The sequence below is a fragment of the Rousettus aegyptiacus genome, unplaced genomic scaffold (assembly GCF_014176215.1).
Source record: "Rousettus aegyptiacus isolate mRouAeg1 unplaced genomic scaffold, mRouAeg1.p scaffold_m13_p_7, whole genome shotgun sequence".
Lineage (NCBI taxonomy): Eukaryota > Metazoa > Chordata > Mammalia > Chiroptera > Pteropodidae > Rousettus > Rousettus aegyptiacus.
Genome location: NW_023416310.1, coordinates 12,240,910 through 12,252,410, shown reverse-complemented (window position 1 = coordinate 12,252,410; position 11,501 = coordinate 12,240,910). Strand labels below are relative to the sequence as shown.

Below are 11,501 nucleotides of genomic sequence, written 5' to 3'. Positions count from 1 at the left end.
CAGAAAGACGGGAGAAGAATTTGAGAAGCCTGGTAATTTCGAATTTTATATTAATTGGGTTTAAAAAAAAATCTGTCCAATTGCTGCGTTTCAAGTTTAAAGAAAAGAAAGAAATCCGCAGATGACAGGCCCCCGGGCCGGAAGAGAGCGACTAAGAAGGGGGACTCCTGGGCCTTGCCCCTGGACGCGGAGCAGGGAAGCGCACCGTGCAGTCCGCTCTTGCGGACCAGACTCGGGGGTCTCAGCTCAGAAAGAGGCTGGCCCTGCACTCTCCGTGTGACAGGGCACGTCAGTCAGCAACCCGCCCAGCCCACTCTGCCTCCCCTTCCCTAAAGCCCCACTGTCCGCCTCAGAACAATCGGCACGGATGCACACGGGTGGGGAGACTTGGGTCCACACTCAGGGCGCCACTGCTCCACCCCAGACCCCCAAGTGCTCTGCGCATAGTTCCTCCTTGGCCTCCCCAGGGTCCAGACTGGACCAGGGTCCCTGGGGATTTGCTGACTAGCCAAGTGGCTCAAGGGTCCACTTCCCAGGACTTTGCTGGTGAGCGGCTCAAATTCCAAAAAGTCTGCCAGGAAATCCACTGTTTCTAAGTCAGATTGTACTTCCCTACGGAGACGAAGCCATCAACGGTCACGGGGCTGCCTGGCAAGACCAGAGAGGCCAACCTCATACCTAGCTTACCTACCGAGCAGTGGCAGGAGAGCCTAAATTATGTGTGTGGCCACTGCCCCCCCCCCCCCCCGCCTCCACCAGTCTGCAGGGGGAAGGGGGGAGGTGTACAGGGGGGAGGAGGCAGGTCTGCTTGGTTTCTTTAGCATTCTCGTGTGTGTGTGTGTGTGTGTGTGTGTGTGTGTGTGTGTGTGAGAGAGAGAGAGAGAGAGAGAGAAAGAGAGAGAGAGAAGTATTAGTAGGCTTGCTAAAATCAGAGTCATCTGGAAACTGTGACACTTGGCCTTGCAATCACTGGGTCGCATGCAGGGGGCCATCTGACCAGCTGCTCCCAGTCAGCGTCAGCCCTGCAGGTGGGTACCCAGGCCCTAGAAGCGAGGGTCTTCTCGAAGTGGGGCCCTGCCTTGGCTTCTCTCCCTACTTCTTCCAATGCTCTGAGGGCCAGGCTAGGCAAGGCAGGAAGTTCAAGTCCAAGAGCCTCAGAGAGCCTTTCTAAGCACTAGGCGCCCCTGGGAAACCTGTCACCCAGCACTGTGTCTGTTAAGGCCAAGCCTCGGGCAATCAGACCAGGACTTCTAGCTTGAGAATCACAACTGATCATTTGTCTCTTCAATAAAGCATGCCTGGCTAGTCCCATCCTTTGCAGGGGATAAATATCAGTCACCACATGAGGCCAGGGTTCTCTTACTCACTCACTCACTCGCTCACAGAGCCTCCAGGGAGAAGCATCTGGGGCTGGAACTTTTCAGTCCAAGTTCTTGTCCTGAGTGAGTGCTCAGGTCCTCAGAGGAGACGGGATGGACTGTCACCTGACCCACGGGCTGTATAAGGACCTCGTCCCTGACAGTGCAGAGGTGTGGTTTCCCTGGGGAGCCGTCTGTGAACTTGCTCTAACATTCAGTTGTGTACAATTTGGGGCTTAAATGAGCTCTGCACGCCATGTGCTCTTTGAGCTCTAGTTCAAGTTCAGTATAGATCCAGCTTTATGGACCGCTTTCTATGGGTCAGGCGTGTTGGGGGTTGGGGATGTTAAGACAGACAACGCGGGGAGACATTTATAGTTTATCGTGATCGTGATAAGAGTTATCACAGAGAAAAGTACAAGGAGCTGTGGGAGCGGAGACGGGGCACAGTCAGAAAGGGCTTCTGCGAGGAGGGGGTGCCGGAGCTGTCCCCAAAGTGGGGAAGCCAAGCGAAGAAGGGGTGAAGGACATTTTAGGCAGAGAACATCGCCTTGGTAATGAAAGCAGAGGCAGGAAGCCGTAAGGTGTGTTCAGGAACCGAGAGGAGGTTGGGGAGATTGGGGTGTCCGGTTGAGAACGGCTAAGGGCCTGAGTGAGCTAGGGCAGTGATGGCAGATGGGAAGAGAGACAACGGAGAGAGAATAGCGAGGCGGCGGTTCTGATGGTTCTGATACACTTGGCCGTTGACTGGCTGTCGAGTTCATCAGCAAGTGCCTTCCGTGCACTGAGCTAGCACTGGGGTGGGGGAGAGGTGTCTAGCACGAAGGTCAGTGCTGGGCTTGCGAGATAGGGGGATGGTGGAGGAGGGAGAAGCTCAGAGACGACTCTGATGGAAGCAGAGGGGTGGAAGCCCAGGTGGGTCCCACGCAGGTGAAGCAGGCGGGGAGGAGCCTTCCAGGCGGGGCAGCTCAGCTCGCAGACGCAAACACATGAGGTCAGAGGGAGCGCGGTTTATTCCAACGAAAAACTAACGAACTCGATGCTCTTCCCGAGGTCCCGATGTCAGAGCTGTGAGAAGGGAAGCCCACCCGCCACGGCCCGGATGACGGCCCCTCTTTCTAACCGTGCCTCGGAGAAATCAAGCAGAATCAGTGGTTCGTGTGTCTAACGATGACTGTGCCACTTTATGTGTCAAGCTCTGCGGCCAAGCAGCTTCTGCAGTTTTGCAGACGGAGGCAGGAGGAACACTGCCTTCTGGCGGTTCCGGCACTGAGGGAAGCAACCAGCAGGGGCGTCTGAGGCAACTTCCAGGGAAAACCATCTGCCCACCTTCCTATGGAGCTGCGGCCGCCCACCTACCCCGCGCTCTGCACCCGGAGGCCACGTGAGGACTCTCTGATCTGGGTCGCTGGGGCCCCTCCTGCACATCCTCCTCTGCCCAGGTCTTTGAAGGGGCTTGGAGGGTCCCAAGAACTGGGAAAGCGGGACCTCCGATGAACAGCGTTGTGGATGAGAGGCAGGCGATGGCATTTCATGCTCCAAGGAGGCTCCCGAACCCCACTCCCTGGTAGCATAATTACAGATGCCTCCCCCCTCACAAACCCTTCCTACGCTCTGCATAAAGGAACACAATTTCTGGTTGTCCAAATTACAAGAGACCGTAATGCACAAAGGCAATAAACACCGGTTCTAACAGCAATCAGATACCACTTATCGTAAACAATGGTTTTTTTTTTTTTTTTTTTTGGTGATTTATTGCGTTTGAAGCAGGTTCAGCATTACTCCTTAGAAGATTTGGTTATTCCTGTTTTCAAGCAGAGTTGCCGGCAGCCAGCTGACGTCAGAAAAAAATTGCTCAAGCGCAGCAGATTTTAAAAATAGGGCCAATGTGGTGTTAAAATAATAATAATAGAAAAATTTGGGTGTGTGTAGGCTGGTGTGAAAGTCTAAAGACAGAACCACTCGGGGTTTATAGGCTCCCCTGCCAAAGCCCATGGAGCCTCAGTGGGTCCTGAGTGTGGCTCGTTCTCACTTCCTGATGCCCGGCACTTCTGACCTCTCCCACCGTCCTTCTGTTCCCGGAGTGGCGTGGGAGGAGAAGGGAGAACAGTGACCAGAGTGGGCCAAGGGACAGTCCAGATTAACACATCAAGCTGTTCAGTTTCCCTGCTCAGGTCTCGGTTAGAGCTGGTGGCCAGAGTGCAGAGAAGCCAAGTTCAAACAGCATATTTGAGCCAAGGGGTTTGCAGTGATTCTCCAAAAGGAGACCGACCCAGTTCTGGCAGGAGGGGTCCCTTCTCTCCTGGACCCTGTCCTGTCCACTTTGTAGGGAAGGTGCTGCGGACGCTCTCAGGACCAGAGGCTGGCAACAGGGGACAGGCTTAGATGGCAAGGAGGAAGCCCAGATTAGAGCAGGAGTGTTCCAACTGGGTTTGGAGATATCCAAAGATTCCATGTGGGAATTCCAGGGAGCCTGCCTTTATTAATCATCTCTGGTGGGCTTTTATAAGATTGTTTGCAAAAAAAAAAAGAAAAAATTGGATTAGAGAATTAATCCCCAAATAGGAGTCAGCGAGTTCTGTCTCTGGCCTTTTTCCTCTCCCCTTGAATTCAACATTTCACTATGATTTTAAAGTACAGGCACAGAGAAGACCTCACTCTAAGCAAGACGGTGTGACAGTAAGGACATTTGGAAGAAGGTGCGCTCCCAGCAGGACCGAGGCAGGGCCTTCTCCTCTCGCGAGGCTGTCACACTTGTAGTCCCAACCAAGGGTAAGTCATGGTGGGCTGCACCAAGCGTACCCCACGGCCTGTGCACAGGGACTTGGTTCTTAAGGGAAACTGAGGCAGTGCATCCGGTATACTGCCTCGTAAGAGTCAGGCCCTCAGTGCTCAGAAAGAAAAGTCATCTGGGCAGGCTGTTTGTTCCCGAAATGTACAGAAGCTGGAAGAAGCACCCTTTAACCAACACGCAGCCCTCTTGAGAGTGAAGGAGTACACGCTTTTAGGTGTGTGCACACGCACACACCCCCACACACGCACACACACACACACAGGTGGCCCACAGCCCTACCCCTTGCAGGAAGGCCATGACTCCGGGAGGTGAGGCTCTCTTGCCTTAGCCTGGAGCAGAGAGCAGGAAAATTACTGAGCTCTACAGATCACTTTAAGGAAAATGGATTTGTTAGTGACTACCCAGTCCCTAGAGATCAGCCATGATGTCCTGTTGGCTGATCTCTAGGGACTGGGTAGTCAGTCAGTCACTAACTCAGGTGGAAAAAATATCTATTGATCTTTTTTTTTTTTATGGCATACTTATATTCCAGGCACTATTCGGAACTCCTCGCATAGCTAACTTAGTTGTTGCTCACCACAAAAACTATGCCGCAGGTATTATTATTATTATCCTCCCTACCCTTTAGATGAGAAAACCGAGGCACAAAGAACGAGGGTAACCTGTCAAGATCGCCCAGCCAGTGAGCGTGCGCACGGCTCCAAGGAACAGGGCTCGCTGGGGTTCCTGCATTTTCACGCTACTCTTTTCCACTGACACGTTTCTGTGCGCTCTGCCGCCAGGTCTTCCTTGACTGGGATCAGTCTGTGTACAATAAGACAGGTGGGGCGAGTGTCACCGAAAACAATAACATCAACACACTCACCTGCTGGAATCGGAAGCGGCCAGCCGTACCCGAACCAGTCCTATCTATCCTTCACCAGCTGAGTCTCCTGACCACCACTCGCTTCCCTCCCGAGAGATAAAGCCGCCACAGCCACAAACCACACGGAACGTTGGAACGTCCAAAACCTTGAAGTCAGCAGATCTTTGCTGAGTGTTGATGTGTTAAGCACCAATATCATATCCCAAGACAGCAAACAGGAATTTCAGGCGAAACACACACACACACACACGAACACTTGCTTTTTGATAGAGACAACAGTGACACGCTTGCTCAGAGATATTCTTAGCGCTGCGATAAGTTTTGATACAGATCCTCACATCTTTCGGCAACCCCATCCTTACAGACAGACGTCTAATCCTTGGCCTTGCACTGTTTCTGTGCAGAGGAAGATGTGAGAAATGTCCCCCTCCAGAGCCACACCCCTAGAGACTTTGCTTTAGTGAGTCTGGTGTGAGGCTCAGGAAGCCACATTTTCGTTAAGTGTCCTGGATGCTTCTGAGACCGGCGGTCGGAGGTTCACTTTTCGAGAAACGCTGCTCGCTTGCTTCCCCGGGACAGCGTCCGCATGGCCTGAACTGTGTGTCCCCCGACTCGCCCTAACGCATCCGCCGAAGTTCTAACCCCCGGCGACTCGGGATGTAACACTGTGCGGAGCTGGGTCTGTATGAGGGTTAGTCGATGAAATTAAACCGAGGTCCTCAGGATGAACCCTCACCCAACGTGACTGGCGTCCTCGTAGGAAGAGGAGCTCTGACACGGACTGCTGAGGAGGGACGACGACGGGAAGGCACGGCCTTCGACGCCGAAACGCACGGAGAGAGGCCTGGGACAGGGTTGGCGGAACCGACCCTGTAGACGCCGTGATCTCGGACTTTCAGCCTCCAGAACTGCGAGAAAATAAAGCGCCCTCGTTGGCGTCCCCCGTTCGTGCTACGTTGTATACGGCAGCCCGAGCAACCCGATACGGCATCGTGGCAGATGCTTTGCAAATCCTTTTTTTTTTTTTCCCCCAACTCATCTTTGCCAAACTTTTTAACTGCCCTGCATTCTTCGCCGGATGTTACTACCCTAGGGTAGCGCCCTGTTGTCACCAGCAGCCTGCCAGGCCCCGCTCGGCAGCCTGGCATTGGGGCAGAAGATGGCTCGAGAAGGCATCTCTCATCGGCCGCACACCTGCCCAGCCTTGGGATTCAGCCACCGCGCCCTCCCCCCGGAGACCGACGTCTCGTCACTGTCAGCAGCCACTCATTAAGCTCTGCTCTCTGGGACCAGATGTCACCCGGCTCGTGCCACCTCTTCTGGAGGGGGTCACTGCCCTCTCAGCCTGCTCGATAAGCCAGGCATTATCCCCTGGAAGGCCTGGCTGGTGACAAACAGGGGCCCTGGCGACAGACCTTCAGGAAGGTCACACCTCTGCTGTGCCTGCCTCCTCGTTTTGGGAAATGGGCAGACTGGCAGTAAAGCCTGTTAGCGCCCTGCTCACGGTGACAGCCCGCTGTTACCCCGCCGTGCCAGGGGTGGCCCCATACGGCAAGTCTTATAAAGCGCAGGTGAGCACAGCCAAGGCCGAGCTCAGGAGAGGCTCCTGGGACACCAGCCCCAGAAACCGTTTGTGCCAGATGAGGGAAAGAGTGGCTTGCCATCACACCTCAGCAGCCCGGTGGGCACCGCCATGCTTTCTGGGAAGGACTCCGCCACCTTCCGGACATCTTGTGTGTTTCCCAATTCATCCCTCGCCACCAAGGCTGGAACGAAGCCTTTCTGCAGGTAAGATTTAAATGAGCTCCCCGTCACCCCGCACATGGCCTCGCACTGGATAAAGGGTCTTTAGAACGCTCTCAAATCCACCTTCTTCTCATTTCCTTCTCCCCTTGATCCTGTTTGCTCCCTGGGGTATGGGTGGCTGTGCGGCCTGTGTGATTAACTCAGCTGGGACTATAATCTGAGGAAGGAATGGAATAGAAATCCTTTTTTTTTTTTTTTTTTGGAATATAAATCAAATAGGATTTCAGTTGAAGTTATTTAAAAGAAATTAATTGACTTGTACTTGCCACAATACACTGATAAGAGTTCATTGCCAGGCCCATCAGGAGTAATGGAAAAACAGTTAATAAAATTCGGCTGTCGAAAGCAGCCTGCACTAGGCTCTCCGGGCATGTCCCACAGGCCCCGGGTCACCGGGGGTGGAGCACACCGGTTTGCAGGTGCCAAGCTCAGGCTTTGCCTTATTTTTCTCTTGTATGGGATTATTCAAGTTTTAATACTATAAGATTCTTAGGGCTGAGACTTTTTCCCAAGCTGCTTTGTATTTCTGTATCGCCCTGTGCACATATTAAATCACAACCGAAGGAAGGATTCGGGCTAGATAAGAACATTTTTGCATTCGGTACTTTGTATTTTTTTCATTCGCCAGGCCTGCTAAAGAGATATTTCTCCTCTCCCTTATTGACTGTAAATGACCTTAGGGAGGAGGGAGTGGCAATATTTAATTAAAGACATCTTCAGCGCTTCCCCCGCTAATCTCCATGGATGAGGATAAGTTATGAACTTTAAAAAAACACACACACGTGCAGAGAAGGTAAAACCTCCACACCGCAGTCGACTGCGAGACCCTGGACGTGGCGGCCAGCCCCACTGCCTGCACAGCACTTCTCGGCCCACGTGGGTGTGACTCGCCACTCTCACCCAAGACAGCTCTGAGGCCTCGCAACGCGGAGGTAAGTTCCTCCGAGTCCCTAGGACTCCGCAAGCCACAGTCCTCCCGGGCGTCCGGAGCGGCCACTGCCTGCCCTGGCTCTTCTCTTGATTTCCTTCATTCGCTTTTACAGTGGTCACTACGGGCCAAGCACCACTCTAGGTGTGTCCCACGTAGCAAACCGTTTCATCTTCGTGGGAGCCCCTCGAGGAGGCGCGTTCAGTGCAGTGAATTGTGTCCTCCCCCGAATCCGCACGTCGAAGCTCTGGCCTCCAGTGGGATGGCGTCGGACGCAGTGAGAAGGTGGCCATCTGCGTGCAAGCCAAGGAGAGTGCCCTCACCAGAACGTGACCAGGCTGGCACCTCGGTCTTGGACTTTCAGCCTCTGGAACTATGAGATAATAATTGTCTCTTGCTTCAGCATCCGGTCCACGGTATTTTGTTACAGCAGCCTGGGTTGACTAATGCAGGAGGTATGTTGTTATCACTCCTCTTTGACAGATGAGGGAACAGAGAGGCACAGAGAGCTTAAGTAACTTGCCCAAGGTCACACGGTAAGTGGCAGAGCCAGACCTGGAACCAGCAGTCTAGCTGAGTCTCTGTTCTTGTCACTCCGTGGGAGCTGCTCTGTGCTGTGCTAGGCCGTGCTTTATGTTAAACCTTCCCACAAAAAGCCATAGTCTTTGGGAACTGGTTTACTGAATCCAGGGGCTGCGGGAATCCCAAGGCGGGAATCCCAGGTGTGGTCAGGCCCAAGGGATCTGCTCCAATCAGACTCACAGGGTGTCATGTCCCAGCTTTGGGTTTTTAGCTGCAAAACGGAGGGTCTTGCCACAGGGATCCTGTGGCAGACTGTAATCTCATGGTCTTCTAGAACGCCCCCGCCTCCGTAAAAGGCGGAGTCTCATTTCCCTCGTCTTGGATCCAGGCGGACTCGAGATTCTCTCGTAACTGACAGAATAAGGCAGAAGAGACAAGGCACGTCTTCTGAGGCTAAGTCATCGAGAGCAACGTGGCTTCCGCCTGTTAGCCGGGACGTCCCCTTCCCCCAGCCCTGAGCCTCCAGGTAAGAAAGACACCCCCTTTGAGGCCACCATTCTGTGAGGAAGCCCAGACCGAAAAGCAAGGACACGAACGAGTGTTCTAGCAGACGGCCCGGCAGAGGTCGCGTTGGCGGCAGCGTCCACGCCAGCCGCGTGAGAGAAGACGCCTCCGACCGCCTCAGGGCCTGCTGTGGAATCACGTAGCCGAGGCCCTGGACATCACGGAGACGAGCTCTCTCTGCTGTGCCCTGTGTGACGTGCTGACCCACACACTCCGAAAGTGTAACAAGACGGTTGTCCACACCTCCAGTTTGCGGGTGGTTCATCGTATAGCAACAGTCACACCGTCTCCCTGGTGCCTGCCATTCACCTCTGCCTCCCCCGGCTCGGCACCAGGCCATGGGGAGCCTGGCTCAGGCCCTGGCTGGGAAGCCCAAAGTACGAGCCTGACAGATCGGCAGACAGACCGACAGCACTGCGGGGTCTGGGTGAATTCCCAAAGGCTCGAGTGAGGCCGGCCCCTCCGCACGGCCAGCAGAAATGTACATTCCCGAGTCTTCCGTCTGGGCTTCTTGAATCAAGAGATGGGTTAACAATCACGCTTGAGAGCAGACATCAAAAATGTAGGCTTAAAATATGTAACCTCTTCCCAGAGGCTTTACAAAATCGGGGAGGTGAGTCCCTGGGGACATCGGATCCCCAAAAGCGAGTCGCTGTGGCTGTAGTTAAGGAGGCGGGGAAGGACGGACGCCCCCTGTCGCACCGCTCAGACCGGGCTGGCCCCGCGCCTGTTGGCGGTGGCGATAAGAAATGTGTAATCCTATTATCTGGCAGGTCGGAGCATACAAACAGGCTTCTGCCATGGGCACGCCTCCCTCGCGGGTTATTTTTTTCCCACCTTAAGCGTTCTGCAAGGTTTTGCTCCTTTCCTGCTCCTCCTACATCATAGGGACCCGATGCTCCCCGTGCAGAGGCTTCCTCTTCAGTGTCGAGTGGGGGATTATGAGGTGGGGAGCGGCACTCACTTTACTAACGGAGGCAGAACTGCACGCCAAAGCCACAAAGGCACGCGGCCGATGTGACTTCGTTCAACGCCTTCCCGTCCCACGACTGCACGGGCACAAGCACCGTCCTCTCGCCCGCGGCCTGTTGGGAGCGGAGCCGCCTGCGGCAGGAAGGGACGCCGAGTCGGGCCCGCGTGGACTCTGCGTGGACAGTGTCCGCCGCTCCGGGGAAGCTGGCCTGTTTTCTCGTCGTTTTCTTGAAAGAGAAGATGAAAGGATCCCAGGGATTCACCTGCACAAAGTGCTCTGTCCCTGCAGAGGCCGAGAGACCGAGCAGGGCCTCACACCTGAGCGCAGCCCCCGCTGTGTGGGGAGGGGGAGGCTGACCTAATTAGCTTGGCTGTGAGCTGCCTGGTGTTGGCACGGACAGATGGATTGTCCTCTTCGGAGACCTCCAGGGCCGGGAGGCTGTTCCCAAACTGGGTCAGGTGTCCTCTGAAGCCCACCCTCCAGGGAGGGGCTGGGAAGGAGCCTACGATGCAAACCCAGTGGCACTACCGTCCATGACCCCGTCCATGACCCCGTCCATGACCTCGTCCATGACCCCGTCCATGACCCCGCCGCTCTCCAGTCTCTCTTCCAAGCAACAGCACTCACAAGTCTGGGTGATTGTGCACCACCCTCAAAATGCTCCTTCTAGAAAGTGCAAGTTGGTCCGGTGGGAGCTTTGTCTGTCTGTTCCCTGGACCTGTTTGCAGGTGGTTTTGGGGGAGTTTTGGGGGGTAACTTCTCTTCTGGACAGTGAAGTCCAAGCATCAGACTCGGGGTGTGGCTTTGAGCTTCTATTCAGGGAGGGAGGACGGAGGACTGCCCCCCGGCAAGGGAGTGCCAGAGCCGTGTCGGACAACGTGACTGAAGCATCCACCGTCAGGGGCAGAAGGGGGAAACTAAGTCTGGACAAAGGATGGCCAGGAGAGCAGGTTCAGAGAGAGGCGGAGAAGCAGCAGAAGCCCCGGCCGCGGCGTCTCCCACAGAAGGCCTCGTTCATCCACCCGAGAGCACTCGTCCCCAGAGGAGACAGCCCTGCGTGATGGGCACAGTCGCTGGGGTCAGGGACACTCCGGGACTGACCTTCCAGGACAAGGCTAGTGTCCTCCGGTACCCTGATCAGGCTCTCAACCTCAGCTCTCCTTTCAAGGCCTGTGCCTCAGTTTCTCCACTTGCAAAGGCATCTGGCAGCAGAAAATGAGCAACAATGGTGAACAACTTACACCTGGAAGGGTGAGAAATTTTCAAGTGTAGCGTGTAAAAGGCCAACACGACAGATGACTAAGCATTCTAGCAGAAGGAGAGAGAGAAATTAAGGGTGTTCGTTCCCTGTGGGAAGATGAAAGGCAGAGGGACCTTCTGAAAACGACCGCCTCTCGGAGGCAGGTTGGCAGATCACAGCGCCCAGTGCCTGTCCACGGAGGTTCGAGTTGGCTGCCTGGGTGGAGACAGGTCACTGAGACCATCAGAGGAGGCTGAGGGCCTTGAGGGGAGGGGCCAGGGGCCCACCCCCTGGCCACAGCTTCAGACCACAGTTGGGAGCCTCAGGGACACAGCTACCGGCGTGGTTCCCAGCCTTGTGCCCAGAACGTGCCTGCCCGATGGAGCCGCAGAACTACAGTCCGAATCTGCGCCCAGCCCAGCGCTAGAACCAGATCGAACCCCCAGCCCGG

General features: G+C 55.0%; 1 protein-coding gene across 1 annotated transcript in view; it reads right to left on the bottom strand.

Moving 5' to 3' along the window:
- The window catches only part of KLHL29 (kelch like family member 29), a 267,976-nt gene that overhangs the window by 160,660 nt on the left and 95,815 nt on the right, over positions 1 to 11,501 (bottom strand). The gene's annotated exons all lie outside the window — the stretch shown is intronic.